A 19290-nucleotide genomic window follows, 5' to 3' on the forward strand; every position below is an offset into this window, starting at 1 on the left:
CTGTAGTTGGCTTGGCAGATAATACCATCCAAGGAAACATGAGGGGCATCTATCATCATTATCTTACCAGCAAACAAAGGTTGTACTTGACTGAAAGGAATATGTTAGTGAAGGTCTACACCAGCTATCTGATAGTTCTGCATATGGAGTCACCATCAAGATCCCATACCTGTGATTCAGACTGACCTGCAGTCCCTCCTTAAAACCTCAGACCTCTAACTTCAATACAAAGAACCTCTTACCCCACCCAAACGAGGCAACCCCACCTTCTTCCTCCTTCTTAAAATCCACATACACAATCGTCCTGGCTGTCATATCTGCTGGCTTCAATGCATGTGTGTTTTAGCTGATCAGCACCTGCAACCCATAGTACCAAGACTTCCCTCTTGTACTGACACCAACCATTTCCTTTATCATCTGGAATCCATGGCCATTTCTCTCCCACCGCACACCTTGCTTGTCAACATTGATGCCACCTCTCTCTATACCAACACCCCCAAGTACACGGTCTGTCTGCTGCTGAACATTTCCTCAGTCAGCACCCACCTGATTCCAAACCTATGACACAGCAAGATGGTGGACCAAGTGAAAACACGGATTGAAAATGCTCTCGAAACGACAGTATTACGGAAGCAGGCGGTTACCTAAAGAACAAGGAGAGTCTTAAAGTGGTAAGCAATATAACAAACTCTTTTGATACAATAACAAATCTAGAGAAAGATAAGAATAAGGAAAGTAACGATCCTGAAAGTGAGGGTACGGAACCCCAAACAGAAGACACATTGGAGGAAGAATGCAGCTCTGCCTCAGGACAAGTGGCACCATCTGTTGGTCCCACTCAAGACTGCAAGCAGCAGCAGCTGCAGCCAGCTACTGCCATCTGTTGGCGGAACCCAAAGTTTCCACATTTCAGAGCAGGAAACATCGCGCACACAACAAAACGAAAACATGAACAGTGAAAACAAGGAGCTGTCAAATATGCAAAAAAAACATGAGATATGCAATGGACTTCATAACTAACAAGCTTAGTACAATTATAGAGGATAAAATAAACTTGACCCTGAACAGGTCTATATACAGAGAAAATGAGGTATACAACACCGAAACTGGACAAGAAAATTACTATAGTTGCCAAATAGAACCAGACTAGAAACTGGTAACTAGAAACAGAAATAATCAATCCATCGCAGAAAAAGGATACTAGAAGACGACTTGCAAGCTGCAAGCAAAATGGCCTGGCTTTACCTAGGCAACTTTAAGGGAAACGCCACAACAGAGAAGGTTAAATGGTAGTTCGAGAGAAATGGAGTTAAAAACAATGTCCAATGTTAAGAACTACTCACACTAGAGAGGAAACAAGGCCTTCAAAATAGGATTCCCATTCAAATTCCTCAAACATACAGAGTGACAAGAGTCCTGGCTGATAGGAATAATCTTAAGACGTTTCCGTTTTCAGATGACATGCTATGCCGAAGGGGGAGAATTACAATAAACTCACAAGTGTTCTTGTATGGATTATCAAATGTTTGAAAAACGCCCAGCCTCTCTTCCCAACAGAAACTTTCCTAACAGAGGAATAGAACATACAAAGACATTACGGAATACATTCATTCAGCCATCAGGCTGCAGGAAGACCAGCAGGAGGGGTCTCAATTTTTCTCAAACTGAGCATAGGAGCAATAAAACAAATAATAAAAGAAGAAAACACAACCATCATAAAGACTAACCAACTCTCAATCATTGGCATGTACGCACGACCACACATTTCAACAGAGGACACAATTGAAAGAATTACAGAAGCACTATCACAAACAAAAACAGATGATAGGATAATTCTCACAAGGGACATCAGTGCTAGGATAGATTAACTAACGTTAAAAATGGAACTGATTAAGGAGACACTAAAAGAAACTTGATACTCTCTCATTAACGATCCCAACATGAAAATTTACAGCACCATAGACCTACTCTTCTACAGAGGAACAGACATTAAGTCCCTCAACCAAAACACACTATGGAACTCAGCCATGGCTCCAACTAAAAAGCATCTACCAAACTCGACAACCTTTGAAATCACTCGCCGAGAACAAGTGCCCGTACTGCCAAAGAAGAAAATATCTAGGAAATGCAATATGCAGAAACTTTGACACAACACTGAATAAACAGACAAAGCAAAACAGTTAATACAACACAAATTAACTAAAGCAGTAGAAATATGCACCAGAAATCTACAAGCCTGCCAAACTCAAAAGAAAGAAAGAAAGAAAGAAAGAAAGAAAATCGCAACCATATTTTAATAAGGACTCCTATAACGAATGGAAAAAAAACCTGGGATACAAATCACCCAAACTACCTGTTCCAATTGGCCAAGCAAAGACGGAAATGTAAGACACTAATGAAGAAGACAAGGGCAGAGTATACTGAAAAAGACACCAGGAGGCGTGAAACAAGCACCCAAACTGCCCCGTTCATAGCGCTCAGGAAACCCCAAGTCCCAGTAATTGATACTATCTTAATGGAATCGTGGAAAAGCCACTTCAAATACATCCTCAACCATCAAACTCAGCCAACAGCTTTTGGACTAACTCCAGATACAACAACGACAAATCACACCCCCATAACAAAACAGAAAATACTCGAGACAATAACAACAGCAAAAAATGGAAATGCCACAGGCCCACAGCATCTATATCTAACATTTCATGTCATGCAACACTAATGGGTTGAACTATTCATCCAATGCATCCACTCCGGGAAAATACCGGAGAAATGGAGGTCATCATTAATCAAGGTGATGTTCAAAGGGAAAGAAGATCCCTGCGATCCTGACTCACAACAAGGTATAGCACTCGAAAATACATCTTTCAAGATATTCATGAAAATGTTAAACAGACTCACAAAAATAATAGATTCACAAATACCATATAATCAATTCAGCTTCTGAAACGTAAGTAACAACAGAAAAAGTCAAAGCTCACTACCCGAAAAGGATTCTAGGCATCAGGAAGTCAGCACCCTCAAGGCTAACATATGTATTAACCAAGGAAAACTACTTCATCAACGACATCAAAATGCAGTATTTGCTGCCAAATACCAAGCCCTACGAGAAAGCACGTCAAACCCTCACTGAGAAGTTCAGAGCCATCTGGCTCAATTTCTACTCTACAGATGTCATAATGACAGACGAAAGGAAACAAGCAAACTACAAGCTACGACACGTAGTAACGCATTACACCACGCATGGATTTCACCATAAACTCTGCCAAAACGAGAGATTTCACCAGCCGAACAAAGACTGTGTTTGTGATTTGTGTAAGAAACATTGTGAGAAATACCATGCTCAAAATTGCAAAATGAGGAAAACCTCTATTATAAAACTGGGCCTGAAATAACTATTCATTTGTAATTTATCCTTGCACATTGTGCACTTTTCAATTAATAAACTAAACTTATGACATCCTTTTTGCTCACCTTAATCAACTTTATACTTACCAACAACTACTTCACCTTTGAGGGGCAGACAAACGAACAGAATGGGGTACAGCCAGGCAACCAATATGGCTCCTTCCTAGCCAACTTTTTCATAGGTCACTTGGAGGGGGCTTTCCTGGTCTGCTTTAGATTCATTGATGACTTGCCACATGGACTCTAGGTGAGGCTGACCTGTTAAATTTCCTGGAATCTCTAAATACCTTCTGCCAATTAACTGTCACAGCATACTATTCCATGTTACTTTCCTTGATGTTGGAAAGTACAGTTTGCTATTTACCAAAAGATGACATGCTAAATTGCAGTCAAATATAATGAAAAGACTGTTACAAACTGAGATTTTGGCCAAAGCCTTCTTCAGAAAAGAAAACTCTCACATTCACAAAAGGAAGCACATGTGGCCACTACTGTTGCATTGAGTAAGACCAACAAGCTGGAGTGGGGTCAGGAAGGGAGCGCGATAGCAGGTCAAGAGGGGGAGGGGAGAATGCTGTCTGACAGATCATGCAGGGAATAGATGGCAGCAGGACAAAACAGGAGCTGTGGGTGAGGGAGGGGAAGGGAAATTGGGAGCAGAAAAGGAGGGGAGCAGACAAGGGGAAAAACCCGATGGGTGCACTGGTGGAGGGCAGCACACATTAAGGGTTAGGGGACATGAACTGAGAATATGGGACAGGGCAGAGGGGCCAGAAAGTGTTGCGTGGGGGTAGAGGGGATAGTAGGTCACCATAGCATGAGACCAAGATAATTTCAGGAGCAGAGAATGTGCTATAAGGGCAGTTCCCATCTGCACAGTTCAGAAAAGCTGGTGGTGGAGGGAAGGATCCAGATGATCTGGATTATGAAGCAGCCACTGAAATCAAGCATATTACACTGAAGAGCCAAAGAAACTGGTAAACCTACCTAATATCATGTAGGGCCCCCAGAGCATGCAGAAGTGCCACAACACGACTTGGCATGGACCTGACTAATGTCTAAAGTAGTGCTGTAGGGAACTGACACCATGAATCCTGCAGGGCTGTCCATAAATCCATATGAGTACGAGGGGATGGAGATATCTTCTGAACAGCACATTGCAAGCCATCCCAGATATGCTCAATAACATTCATGTCTGTGGAGTTTGGAGGCCAGCAGAAGTTCTTAAACTCAGAAGTGTGTTCCTGCAGTCACTATGAAGCAGTTCTGGATGTGTGGGGTGTTGCACTGTCCTTCTGGAATTGCCCAAGCCCGACAGAATGCACAATGTACATGAATGGATACAGGTGATCAGACAGGATGCTTATGTATGTGTCACCTGTCAGAATCATATCCAGACAAATCAAGTGTCCCATATCACTCCAACTGCACATGCCCCACACCATTACACAACCTCTACCAGCTTGAAAAGTCCCCAGCTGACATGCAGGGTCCATGGATTCATGAGATTATCTCCATACCAGTACATGCCATCCACTCCATACAATTTGAAAAATGATTCAAATGGCTCTAAGCCCTATACTATGGGACTTAACATCTGAGGTCATCAGTCCCCTAGACTTAGACCTACTGAAAACCAACCAATCTAAGGACATCACAGACATTCATGCTCGAAGCAGGATTCGAACCTGCGACCGTAGCAGCAGCACAGTTCTGGACTGAAGCGCCTTGAACCGCTCAGCCACAGCAGCCGGCATACAATTTGAAATGAGACTCGTTTGAGAGGCAACATGTTTCCAGTCATCAACAGTCCAATATTGGTGTTAACGCCCAGGCGAGGCATAAAGCTTTGTGCCACGCAGTCATCAAGGGTACATGAGTGGTCCTTCAGCTCTGAAAGCCCTTATCGACACACACTTGCTGATGGGCAAGCAATGAAATATGCAGCAATTTGCAGAAGGGTTGCACTTCTGTCACATTGAAAGATTCTGTTCAGTTGTCATTGGTCCCATTCTTGCAGGATCTTTTCCCAGATACGGTGATGTCAGCGATTTGATGTTTTTCTGGATTCCTGATATTCACAGTACACTTGTGAAATGGTTATATGAGAAAATCCCCACTTCATCACCACCTCGGAGATGCTGTGTCCCATCGCTCAGTTGCTGACTATAACACCACGTTCAAACTCACTTAAATCTTGATAACCTACTACTATAGTAGCAGTAACTGATCTAACAACTGTGCCAGGCACTTGTCTTATACAGGCATTGCTGACCAAAGCAGTGTATTCTGCCTGTTTACATCTCTCTGTATTTGAATGCACACGCCTATAGCAGTTTCTTTAGCACTTCAATGTATGTTTAGCTCGATTTTGTACCACAGGATGGTCCATTTTGCTTTTGGCTGCAGTTTGGCAGTGGCCATTCATTCTGGTGGACAGTTTGTCGGTATTCATACCAATATAAATAGCTGTGGAATTATTGCAGCAGGGTTGGTATATTACATACCTAGTTTCGCAGGTACCCTGGCCTCCGAGTAGGATAAGCATGTGACAGGACTGGGTGGATTGGGCAGGTCTTCAGCAGGGATACGATCCCTGTGGCAAGGGGTTGAAACTGGAAGTGGCATAGGAGTGGAATAGAATGTTGTGGAGGTTGGATGGGCATTGGATTGTCCCTTGAGGAGAGGTAGGAAAGGTCTTGGGTAGGATGTCCCTTATTTCATCCTACTGTTCACCATCAGTAAGCAGCAACAAGCCCAAAACATGGTCACGATGAATGCTGCTGAAAAATATTATCAGGAGTATGACTGGGGTATATTGTCAGCAATATTCGATTTGTATTGCTTATGTGAACACACACTAACATGCGCTGTTTGAGGCTTTCCTGGTGTTGCGTCTGCTTGATAGGCTCCTGGGAATTACGCTGGATAATACTGTAAAAATCACACAATATTTCAGCGAGACAACTGCCTGCCATCTTCAGGTGCTACTGCCACGTCACTGAGAAGCTCGCCAATTTATATGTTGGCTTTCTAGAACAGCGCAGGTGCCAGCGGGGACATAACGTCATGAAAGACCAATCATTGACGGCGTCGAATACCAGAGCCCTCTGCTGGAGAAACGGGTCGAAGTCTGCGGAAGTGCGCCGTGGAGCGGGGAAATGCAGCCGGGAGCGACGGAAACCGTTCGCACGTACGAGGTGTTGACACACGATTTAAGCATCTGTGCTAAGGTTTCCCATCTGTGTTGACTCTGTGCAGTTGCTAATCTGTGGCTGACGATTCCTTAATGCCGCCAAGGCTGACTCCCAGGCTTTGCTCAGTGCTCTGGTGAAACCCCACGTCTCTGTTTATTAGGTCACTGCTTATACGTATTTCGACCGCCTCTTTGATGATGGAGTCCCAGTATGTGGAAGCATAAAAGAGGATCTTGGTTTCTTCATAGTTCATGCCGTGTCCTGTGTCAAGGAGATGGTTAACACAGTACGTGAGTTCGATAAACTTCGCAACAAAAGGGAGAGACTGTTGTGCTCTCTCGTGTTCTTACTGAGATATCGGGACCAGCAAACTACACCGACTTTCGCCAAGTTACCCATTACATGTACTCTGCAGCGGCCAGGAGAATTAAACAATGAGCAAGCAGGGCACTGGTGAGAGAAAGAATATGTTATACTAGATGAGTATTAGATCAAGTCTCCAGAAGCCTGTTCTCATTTCACCTGAAGATCTCGTCATGTCTCTCAGCAGATTCCTGGGAGTGGGTGGACAGCTCTACCTGAGCGCGGCAGCAAATCGTGGCGCGTCATACACCTTACACACCGGTAATTGCAAGAAGAGAAATTTTGCCGTTGAACAAGGTGTTTTAAAACTTCCAAATGATGCTGCTGAAGAAATAAGGCGAGAGGCTTGCAGATCAATAACCAGGATACCTACACCCCAGCAGAACGTCACCATTGAAGAAAGAAGAGCACTCCATTCTTTAAAAGAAAACAATGATATAGTAATTTTACCAGCTGACCAGGGTAACGCCACTGTTATTCTGCCTGCTACATCTTATTTTGGCAAAATGATGGACTTACTACAGGATACAGCATATTGTCTTCAGAAAGATCCGACGGATGCCGTACGATGGAAGACATCCCCTCTCCTAAAATCCAGCCAACATCCTGACCATATGAGGAAGAGTTTAAGAGAACGAGCACCAGTTCTGCCACGACTTTATGGCCTGCCAAAGATATATAAGGAGAATGTTCCGCTTTGCCCTATCATCAGTAATATAAGTGCCCCAACATAACACCTAGCTAAACATCTGGCTTCTCTTCTGAGTCCCATGGTGGGGAAATGTGAACACCATATTCGAAACTCAGAAGATATTATACAGCAACTGGAGAACTTGCGCCTTGAATCTACCGATTTACTAGTGAGTTTCGATGTGGTTTCTTTGTTCACACGAGTGCCTTTGATGGACTCATTACAACTCATAGGAACTAAGCTGGAAGAGGACATCTTACACCTTTTCAAACACGTGCTTACCTCAACTTACTTTTTATTCAACGACCAGTATTTTGAGCAGACTGACGGTGTTGCTATGGGTAGCCCCCTGTCTCCCATAGTAGCTAATCTTTTTATGGAAGATTTCGAGGACAAAGCATTTCAGATGGCGGCTTTGAAACCCAAATGTTTTTGGAGACATGTAGATGATACGTTTGTGGTATGGCCACATGGGACAGCAACACTTCCTTCTTTTCTGGAACACCTGAACTCCCTCCATCCAAGCATCTGCTTCACCATGGAGGTAGAGAAAGATGGTGAGCTCCCGTTTCTGGAGGTTTTGGTTCGTAGAAAAGAGACTGCTCCTTGGGTCACAGTGTGTTACGGAAGCCTACGCACACAGACTTCTATTTACAAGCTACGAGCTGTCATCATCCCTCACAGCGCAGCGGTGTATTACGGATGCTAGTGCATAGGGCTAGAGCCATCTCAGATCAGGACAGCTTATCAGCAGAGCTTAGCAACCTCCACTCCGTGTTTGCCCAGAATGGGTACTCCGAGAAGCAGATCCAGAATGCATTTCGACCAGCACACTCCCAACCTTGAGAACAGCCTGAAGAAGCAGAGAACACCACGGGGTTGGTTTTTCTACCGTACGTCGGTGCCGTGTCTTAATATGGGCAGAATTTTCAAGAAATACAGATTAAATGTGTTTTCCGGCCTCCAGCACTAGTGGAATCAGTGCTGGGCTCTGTTAAAGACAACCTCGACCTGAGGAGACCAGGAATATATAAAATCATGTGCCACTGTGGGAAGTCTTATATTGGCCAGACGTGTCGTACGATTGAAGACAGATGCGACGAACATAAACGTCACACGAGGTTGGTTCAGCCAGAGAAATCTGCGGTTGCTGAACACTGACTTGACACAGGACATGGCATTAACTATGAAGAAACCAAGATCCTCTTGTATGCTTCCACATACTGGGACTCCATCATCAAAGAGGTAGTCGAAATACGTATAAGCAGTGACTTAATAAACAGAGGCGCGGGGTTTCACCTGAGAAAATCCTGGGAGTCAGCCTTGGCAGTACTAAAGAATCGTCAGCTGCAGATTAGCAACTGCACAGAGTCAACACAGATGGGAAACCTTAGCGCAGATGCTTAAACCGCATGTCAACACCTTAATTCACGCGCCAACAACTCACGCACATGTGAACAGGGTCCGTCAGTCCCCGCCACATTTTCCCGCAGACCGCACCCCGCTTCTCCAGCAGAAGGCTCTGGTATTCGATGCCATCTACGATTGGTCTTCAATGACGTTATGCCCCGACTGGCGCCTGCGCTGTTCTAAAAAGCCAACATAAATTGGCGAGCTTCTCAGCGACGCGACAGTAGCGCCTGAAGATGGTGGGCAGTTGTCTCGCTGAAATATTGTGCGGTTTTTACAATATTATCCGATGTAATTCCCGGGAACCTATCAAGCACAAACTAACATACTAGTAGAATGACAGTAGACAAGTTCACAGTGGAATTATTGTAGAGATATTCATAGTGTAGTCCCCAGGAGTCAGGATGAAAAATAATCATGCACACTTCCTGACGCTAACCCTGGCTCTCGGTCTCAGGTACTTTGTTGGCATCCGCTTGAAAATCCTATGGAATGCACTCTGTGACACTAACACTGGAGCTGATGATCGATAGTTCACACATTTTGAGGCCCAGCTCTGTCAGGTCAGACGCTGAGTGTAGGGACTGTGTCCTCCTCCAGTTCAGTGGGGCTGATGTTACATTCACCTTGGTGACACCAGGATCCAAGTCAAAGATAGCACAACAGGTGGACAGCATGCTATACTTTGCCACCTTCTCATTGTGGCACCAATCGCACTGGAGGTGGTCACCAATATCTAGGTATTAACTATGTGGGCCTGACCATCTTTTGACTGCCACAATGTCAGGCTTGCAGAGCTCTTCCAGCATTGGCAGGTGGGGGACTATGGAAATGTCAAAGCCCCTCTGTGCAAGTCCATGCACGGGATCCTTTACAACTGCATCATCATGTTACATCCTGGACCCATGTCTGCCCACAAGCCTGCATGATGTTGGTGGTCTCAACAGCTCTACAGCTTGCCCTGAATCTGGTGTCTTGTCACTTGCCACTAACTCCGTCACACCTTAATTGGTAACATGCTCATTGGGGCGCAGATAACAATGATATAGTCACGCCCAGACAGCAGTCAACTGGTGTCAGCAGACACCAAGAGGGCTGCTCCATTGAAGGTGACATGTAGGTGAGCCACCACATCTCCAACCTGCACTGGCATCTTCTAAAAGTGGACTTCTCACTCCAGCCCACTACCTTGCATTGTACCTCACCTAGGACCATGTCGTCCATGGCCGGCTCTACCATTTGCAGAGCCAGGAGTCTTGATTGCTGGAGAATGGCCCTATTCAGTGGGCATATCAAATGCCAAGCCCATGCCCATGTGGGCCACAAAGGTGTGAAAGTTGCCCAAGGGGTGGGGGGGGGGGGGAAGGGGGGTGTCTGCTGGGAGGCAGAACCATTTCCTTATGGTTACACACACCAGTGTCCGCAGACTTCAGGACACCAATCCGGATGCGACCAATACAGGCCCGGCAGCAGCACTTGTACCAGTGTGTAGAGGCACTGTTGCAGCTTCAGAGGAGCCCAGATGATGAGGTCTAGCTGTTGCTGCAGACGGCAATGATGGCTCCAGTGGCACTGACCAGAAGAGGCGAACTGCAACCCCAGGTAGTGGTAGGTCTCACCCACAGAAAGGGCCGGAATGGTGGTGCTGTTAGCTGTGAAGGTGACAGCATCATCCACCTTCACCTTCTTCCGATGGTCTGACGCCAAGAGGGAGAGGGTGAAACACTTCCGCGGGTTGACATTCGGCCCTTTATGGGTGAGGGCTGCAGTAGCAGTATCACTGAGGGACTGCAGTCCCTTCTTTGTCGATGCGAACAGGGGGGATATCGTCAGTTAAGGCCGCAGCATTGACTCTGCGACCAAGGATCAAGGCTCTGATATGGGAAGACAGGTGATCTAAAATGGTGTCAATGCCCATATTGAACAGGAGGGGGGAGAGAGCATTCCCCTGACGGACACCCCTTGAGCCTTGCAAGGCTGTGCATACACCTTTAGACTTTAAAATATACTCATTTGCTTTGCACTATACAATTGTAGTGTGGGAAATATGTTCCTCACTATCTAGCTAACTTGAGCTCAACTGATGCCATGTGCTAACACATGCAGGACTAGGTCTGCAGAATAAAATAACAGGACACAGATACATTCTTGTGCTTCCTTTAATGGAATTGGAAACAACTACACGTAATATGTAGCAAGATTATATTGGATAATGTACTAATTTAAGCTGTCCCAGGAAAAAACACAACTCCTCTCCTCTCAAATGCTAATATTTGCATGCACCTGGATTTTGTGTGCAAAGAAAAGTACATACTAGCATGAAGGTATCTGTATCATTTAACATAATACCCTTCTGTATACACATTATTACATGGGGGCTGTCTATTTGGCTTAGAGAAAGTAGATGTCAAACTGCGAATAAGTCGTGGTGGATGACACAGTGGGTGCTTGTAGCTTGAGATGTGGACACCGTTTGTCACACATGACCTTATCGACAAGGCACTCAGCAATTGATAACTCACTAACATGGTCATGGTGGTCTCTGTAACTTAGATAAATATGTCGGTGAATAATCATAACCAGATTGGGCGCAGTCAGTGTTATTGTGATAGCCAGAACACACCATGCACTCAAATTACGAGGGGAGGTAGACAAAGACACCACAGATGATTATTACTCTAAGTTCAGTCACATGCAACAGAAGCAATACAATTAAATACTCTCCCTACAGTAGGAAGGGAAATGGAATGCTATCCATGATGGTACAGTTACACATTAATACTGTAATGTATTTGAGACAAAGAAAATAGACAGGTAAAAGAACAAGCCACATGTGAATTTTGCTCTATAATAATTACAATGTAACTAGGCAACATGATTTAAATCCTCTCGTTACTGTGAAGATTGAAATGATTGGTTATTGCTGAAAGGGCAGTCCCATTCTGGTGCACACGTGCACTCCCCTTTAACAATACACCTGTAGAGATGCGATACAGTCCATCATGCTGTGAAAGTAATACAAGCGATCCCATGAGTCAGAGGTTGTAAGCTGTGGAAATGAAGCTGCTTGGTAGTATGTAAGGATCAACTGTAAAACCCGGTTTGTATCAAGAGTAAATGGAGGACTCTGCCTCAAGTTCTCAATAAGGCTTGAACATGGCAGCAATTACAGTTTGGCCAAAGTGCATGGTACTGACACACTGGCATTATCTTCACTTCACCCATACCTGTATGCAGCACTGTTACAGCAAGCCGTCATATGTTCTCATTTAAACGAAGATGCAAGTCGCTCTGCATCTGTGCGAAAAGTGCTGGTCAGGGAGAGCTTTCTGCTGTGTGCCTTTCTGGGAAAAAACTCTCAGTTGCAGCAGGAAGTGCAAAACAGGGACTCCAACTCTTGGGTCCACTTTTGCTCACAGCCTGATCTGGCACTGTGCAATGAGTCATCTGCTGTTGCCATCTGTTGAAGTGGACTGTTGGGGTGTATTTGCTGTAATACATCTCCACAGTAGTACTGCGTGAGTCAAAAAGAAAGAACATATTTCAGTTGTTGTTTATTACAGACAGACTACAAAAGACAAATACATTACACATGGCAATGGACAGAGGAAGGTTCAAAGTTTTGACATACTGTGGTGTTTGTAGGAACATGCTGACTGTACCACAAGAGAAATCACTTTGTGTTGGACAACAAAATCTTTTTCACCGCCTTTGGCCTCCCAGGCCACCAGACCTCAGACCTTGCAATTTTTTTCTGGGAGGGACTACATAAAACATAGAATCTTTGTCCCACATAAGGCCACTACTCTTCAAGAGCTGAGAAATCCAATTGTTAAAGCTTTTGATTCAATAAGCAGGGTCCTATTGATTTGTGTGTTGAATGACATTGACTACCATTTTGATGTTTCTCAAGCAGCGCATGGTGCTCATGTTGAGTGAATGGTACAGCATTTGTATGAACATAAAACTTTGAACCCCCTTCTATCCAGTGCCATGCACAAAGTGTTTCCATCTTTTTGAAATTGTTCTTTGTTTTTGAGCAATCCTCTACGATTTCCTCATATTTATATACCTATCCTTGTACTCATTGCTTTTATGAGATACATCTCACAATAATCTGCAATACTATGACTTTGTTGAGTTCTCAAATGTACCATTTGTTGGTACAATGTTGTTCATGAACAACATTAGTGTGACTTTTTGAGCAGCAGCTTGACACGTCTTCTACTATGCATTTACTATCAGCTAGGCATATAGAAAAAAATCTGTCAGTTGTGTTATCAGTAGACAAGAACATATAATTTTTATCTGGTTTCTTTTAATTTTTTACATTACTTTCAGACAGAATTCTGTACATATCTCCTCTCTGTGGAACTGAAAACAGTTTTCGGGTTCAACCCATGATGTTACAGTCTCCAATATTCCTCCATTTATGAATATCACATTCAAGACATTTTCAATGTACACTACTACTAATTTTGTGAGTACATGCATATAGGCAAATGAAGTTTTCATTTACACAGCAGTGCGCCTAAATAGCACATGGTCAGCATGTCCAACAGGTGTGGAGATTGGTTGGTTGAGACCAAACTGTGACGTCATCGGTCCCTTGTTCCTGGTAAAATAATTACACAAGGGGAAGAAGAAAAGAAAGACGTGTAGCACAATAACGGGAGAAAGTAAGAACCAGAAGAATGACAGAAGGACAACCAACACTACTATGGACAAAACAGGAAAAGAAAAAGAGGAAACAGGTAGAAGGGGGTAAAAACAAGAGAGCAGATGACCATGGCTTGCCGACCATGAGAATAAAAAGGAAAAGCCAGCCACTCTGCGACACATTAAAACATCCACCCTAAAAGCATTAGAGTGGAGAACGTGAAGGGACAAAGGACATGCACTAAAACTTATATAGATTGATAAAACCCACCGTCACGCATAAAACGTAAAACTAAATTAACCAATGAGGCGCTGTCAGCTAAAATTAAAGGCAACAAGTCCAGTAACTGAAGAGTCCATCGCAGGGCAGCCAAAGGAGGACAGCTCACCAAGATATGGGCCACTGTCAACTGGGCACCACACTGACACCGAGATGAGTCATCACGGTGCAGGAGATACCCTTGTGTTGCCCAAGTGTGGCCAATGTGCAGCCAGCAGAGAACCACAGTGTCCTGCGACAGGCCCGCCACACATTCGTAGTCTCCTTAATGGCAAACAATTTGTTGTGTGTGCTGATGTTACGCCATTTCGTCTCCCAAAGCCACAAAAGCTTGTGGTGTAGTACTGAACGCAGGTCAATTGCAGAAAAGCCAACCTCCGTAAGCAGTTTCCGTGTAGCCTGTTTGGCCAGCCTGTCGGCACGTTCATTACCTGCGATTCCAAGGTGACCTGGGGTCGAGACAAACACCACTGAACAACTGGACCATTCCAGGGCATAGATGGACTCCTGGATGGTCGCTACAAAAGGATGGAAAGGGTAGCACTCGTTGATAGCTTGTAGGCTGCTCAAGGAGTCAGTACACAGAAGAAATGACTCCCCAGGGCATGGACAGATGTGCTTAAGAGCACGAGATATAGCCACCCGCTCGGCAGTGAAAACACTGCAGCCATCGGGCAAGGAATGCTGTTCAATATGTCCTCCATGGCACACGTGAAGCCGACATGAGCATCAGTTATCGAGCTGTCGGTGTAAACCACGTCGTGGCCTCGGTACATGTCAAAAATCAAGAGGAAGCGGCATCGGAGAGTCGCAGTGTTAACCGAGTCCTTAGGGCCGTGTGAAAGGTCCAAGCGAAGCCGTGGCCCAAGTGTACACCATGGAGGTGTACGTGAACGGACCTCAAGTATAGGTGGTACAGGGAAGGACTCCAGTTCGGAAAGAAGGGATTGGACACAAACTACAATTGGAAGCCCTGACCTAGGCCACCAATGCGGGAGATGAACCACCGCGGGTGGGAAAAACAGATGTTAATTTGGATGTGCAGGAGAACGACGAAAGTGTGCAATGTAACTGGCAAGCAGTTGTGCATGCATAACCTTCAATGGAGGGACTCCAGCCTCCGCAAGGACACTGGTGACTGGACTCATCCTGAAAGCTCCTGTCGCTAGGAGAATGCCACAGTTGTGCACTGGGTCGAATAAATGCAATGCTGAGGGCATCGCTGTACCATAAACCAGACTCCCATAGTCAAGGCAGGATTGAACAAGGGCTCTGTAGAGCTGCAGCAGTGTACAGTGATCTGCACCCCAGTTGGTGTAGCTCAGGCAGTGGAGGGCACTGAGGTGCTGGCAGTACTTCCGCTTAAGCTGATGAAGGTGAGGAAGCCAAGTCAATCGAGCATCAAAAACCTGTCTTAAAAATTGACGTGTCTCCACTACGGTGAGTGGATTGTCATTAACGTAAAGTTCTGGTTCTGGATGAACAGTACGACGCTGACAGAAGTGCTTAACACATGACTTTGCAGATGAAAACTGGAAACCGTGGGCTAGAGCCCATGACTTCATCTTGTGAATAGCTCCCTGTAGGTACCGCTCAGCAAAACCAGTACTGGTGGAACAGTACGAAATGCAGAAGTCGTCTGCATACACAGAAGGTGAGATGGACGGCCCTACAGCTGCTGCTAGACCATTAATGGCCACTACAAATAGAGAGACACTCAATACAGTGCCCTGCAGGACTCCATTCTCCTGCATATGAGGGAACTATGGGAGGCACCAACTGACACTGAAAGTACGAAGCAACAGGAAATTCTGGATAAAAATCCTGAGCGGGCCTCTGAGAACCCACTCGTATAATGCAGCAAGGATATGATGTCGCCAGGTCGTGTCATACGCTTTTCGTAAAAAAAATGGCAACCAGGTGCTGGCGACTGGAAAAGGCTGTTCGGATGGCAGACTCTAAGGACACTAGATTATCATTGGTAGAGCGACCCTAGCGGAAGCCACCCTGCCATGGAGCCAGTAGGCCACTTGAATACAGTACCCAACCCAACTGCAGACACACCAAATGTTCCAGCAGCTTTCAAAGAATGTTGGTGATGTTGATGGGCCAATAGCTATCCACATCAAGTGGGATTTTACTGGGTTTCAGCACCAGAATGATTGAGCTCTCCCACCACTGCAATGGAAAGACGCAATTGCACCAGATCCAGTTCAAGATGACCAAGTGGTGTCACTTGTCAGATGAGAGATGTTTAATCATCTGACTGTGGATCCGATCTGGCCCAGGAGCTGTGTCAGGGCAATGTTGAAGGCCACTAAGGAGCTCCCACTCTCTAAATGGGTCTTTATAGGATTCACTGTGGCATTTAGTGAACGAGAGGACTTTCCCTTCCAGCCACCATTTGAGAGTGTGAAAGGCTGGGGGTAATTCTCCGACGCAAAGGTTCGAGCATAGTGCTCAGCAATCGCGTTTGCGTCGGTAGATAACACGCCATTTATGTTGAAATCGGGAACACCTGCTGGGGTCTGATATCCGAAAACACATTTGATCTCTCCTCAGACTTAGGAAGGCGACGTATGGCACTCAATGGTCGAGACATATCTCGACCAACACTCCTGCTTCCGTCGTTTGATAAGTTGGAGAACATGAGCACAGAGCCATTTAAAGGGTATGATGTGCTCTAGAGAAGGGTGCCACTTATGCCACTGTAGAGCTCGCTGACGCTCCTTAATTGCTTCAGTGCCTTCTGGAGATCACCAAGGGACTGCCTTTTGCCAGGGGCATCCTAAAAAGTGAGGGATCGTGTTTCCTGCCACAGAAACGATTTTTGTAGTGAATTTCATCCATAGTGGATGCTGTTTAACTCCGTGACTGTTCCTTTAAAGCTTGTGCCCATCCTCAGGTGCTTATATTGCTGGTAATTACTGTATAAATACAAAAAAAAATATTTGCTTGTGACTAAACAGGTACACGTGGGATAATTGTAAGTGGCAAGGCAGCATTTGTCAAAATTATCTGTACTTACATAAAGATGAAGCACCATTATTATAGTTACGCTGTGGTGATAGTTTTTCCACTTAGTTGGACACTTATTTGCACATCCATATTTCAGTTTTATAAAGTTTAGCTGCATGTTTCACTATTATGATGTGCACTCGCGAAATACACTGTGTTTATATACAAACATGTGGGCCATGGTCAAAGAACTTAGATGTAGCAGGTGCAAAGATGCTGCACATACATAAACATGTAGGTTATAGTTAATGAACTTAGCCACACGAAGTGCAAGGGTGCTGCACATATAGAAACTTAAGCTATTATAGACTGCAAAGCTTTTCAATACACATCATGAAATTTTTTGATCCACCTTTTTGACAGAGTACTTAGATCTAGGAAGTACAATGATGTTACACACACGAAATTTTGAAACCTATTACAAATTATACAATGACAGTTACAGTTTGTGTTTACCATGTGACTTATAAATTCTGATAATGACACTAACTGTTGTGTGACAGCTACATCTAATTTCCACAGAATATTACTTTGTTATTATATCAGAGGATAATTAGTTTCTGTTTTTCAATATTTCATGAAATATGTTGTTTGCAAGCTCCACTTGTTCATTGAGAATAAGGTCTGGTGAGTTAAAGGGGTGGATATAAATTTCTAGTTCTTCGAGCAAATTCATTTTCTTTCCTTTGTTCATAGTGTGTAGTATTTGTTGGTTGTCTGTAATAGCTGTGGCTGAGTGACCATGGTCTTTTAGACATATTGCAAAGATGGATTTATCAAAGTTATTTAGCCAGAAGGCATCCATATGCTCACGGTATCTTATAGTGAAACTCCTTCCAGTTTGGCCTACGTAGAACTGTGGGTAATTGTCACATAAAAGTTTATAAATACTTGATTTGTGGTGGCACTGGTTATTTGTCTTACTGTTGTGGATGATGTGCTGTTGTAGCTTCTTGTTAGTGCTGAAATAAATCTGAATACCAGTTTTCTGTAAGAGGAAGGCATGTTTGTTGTTTATATTAGATATTGTAAGGTCAAGAAAACTGATGCCTTTATTTAATTGATGTTCTACAGTGAAGTTTATGTGCATGCTGCTGAAGCCTTTAGCTATTTTCTCAATCTCCTCAGCTGTACCATTATACAAGATAATGGTATCATCCACATACCTTTTGTAGTATATTTTTTTATTTTCAAGTACACTACCTGATCTGAAAAATTTATTTTCTATGCGGTTAATGCAAATATCTACAAGTATTCCTGCCAAACTACTGCCCAATATGGTGGTGTTGTCACCTGCTCAACCATCACATCAATGTTACCGTGTGGGAGAGATTCAATAGTGACAGCAGAAGTGAAAGTTTCCCAGCCTGCCTCGTTTAAAGCAGGCGACCGTGGGCCTGACGTCGGGGCAGTGACAGGAAGATGGGTAAGTGGCCACCACCACACAGGTCATCATGTGCTCTCCAGTGGATAGATGGGGAGAAGTCCTGGGCTGCAAATTGATAAATCAATGGCCTAGTAACTACCACGAGCCACACTGAAATATGTAGTGGCCCCAGTATTTAAGAGGCAGAGGAGTACTGCACCATCTGGAGGAAGATATACATTGCATTTATTTCCCACATCGTCTTTATTCTGACAGCCACAGCATCAAGAGGGGTTTGAAGGGGCACAGTTTAACTACACACTGAGTTTAGGACATAAATGCAAACTCCACCCGACACACTGTTATAGTTGCTACAGTTCCTGTAGTATCCCTTATAGTCGCGGAGGGCCGCAGTCCGCATTGCTGGGAACCAGGTTTCCTGGAGAGCAATCCAGAAAGCAGGTGTAAAGCTGAACAGTTGCTGTAGCTCAGCCAGGCTGTGGAAAAAACAGCCACAATTCCACTGGAGGATGATGTCATTGTGAGACTGGGAAGGCATGGAACATTCAATGAGGCTTTTTTTTTTTGTTTAGGGCGCTCAACTACTAAGGCCATTAGCACCCAGTCACAAACGTTAGTGCACTAATAGCGTAGAAAATAACAAGGGGACAACACCAGAAATTACTTAAAAAGACGCACCTAAACAAAATAAAAGAGTTAGATCTCTTTGGAAGGATCTGTCAATATAATAAAACTAAGGACACGAGCAGCTGCTCGAGAGTCATCAGATGGTAGGCACAGGACAACACGAGAGTGAAGAAAACGGGGACAGGACAACAAAACATTGTGCACTGTCAATGGATGAACACAGAGGCACTGCGGGGTGGGGTCACTGGACAAC

Source organism: Schistocerca serialis, chromosome 9, assembly GCF_023864345.2.
Source record: "Schistocerca serialis cubense isolate TAMUIC-IGC-003099 chromosome 9, iqSchSeri2.2, whole genome shotgun sequence".
Lineage (NCBI taxonomy): Eukaryota > Metazoa > Arthropoda > Insecta > Orthoptera > Acrididae > Schistocerca > Schistocerca serialis.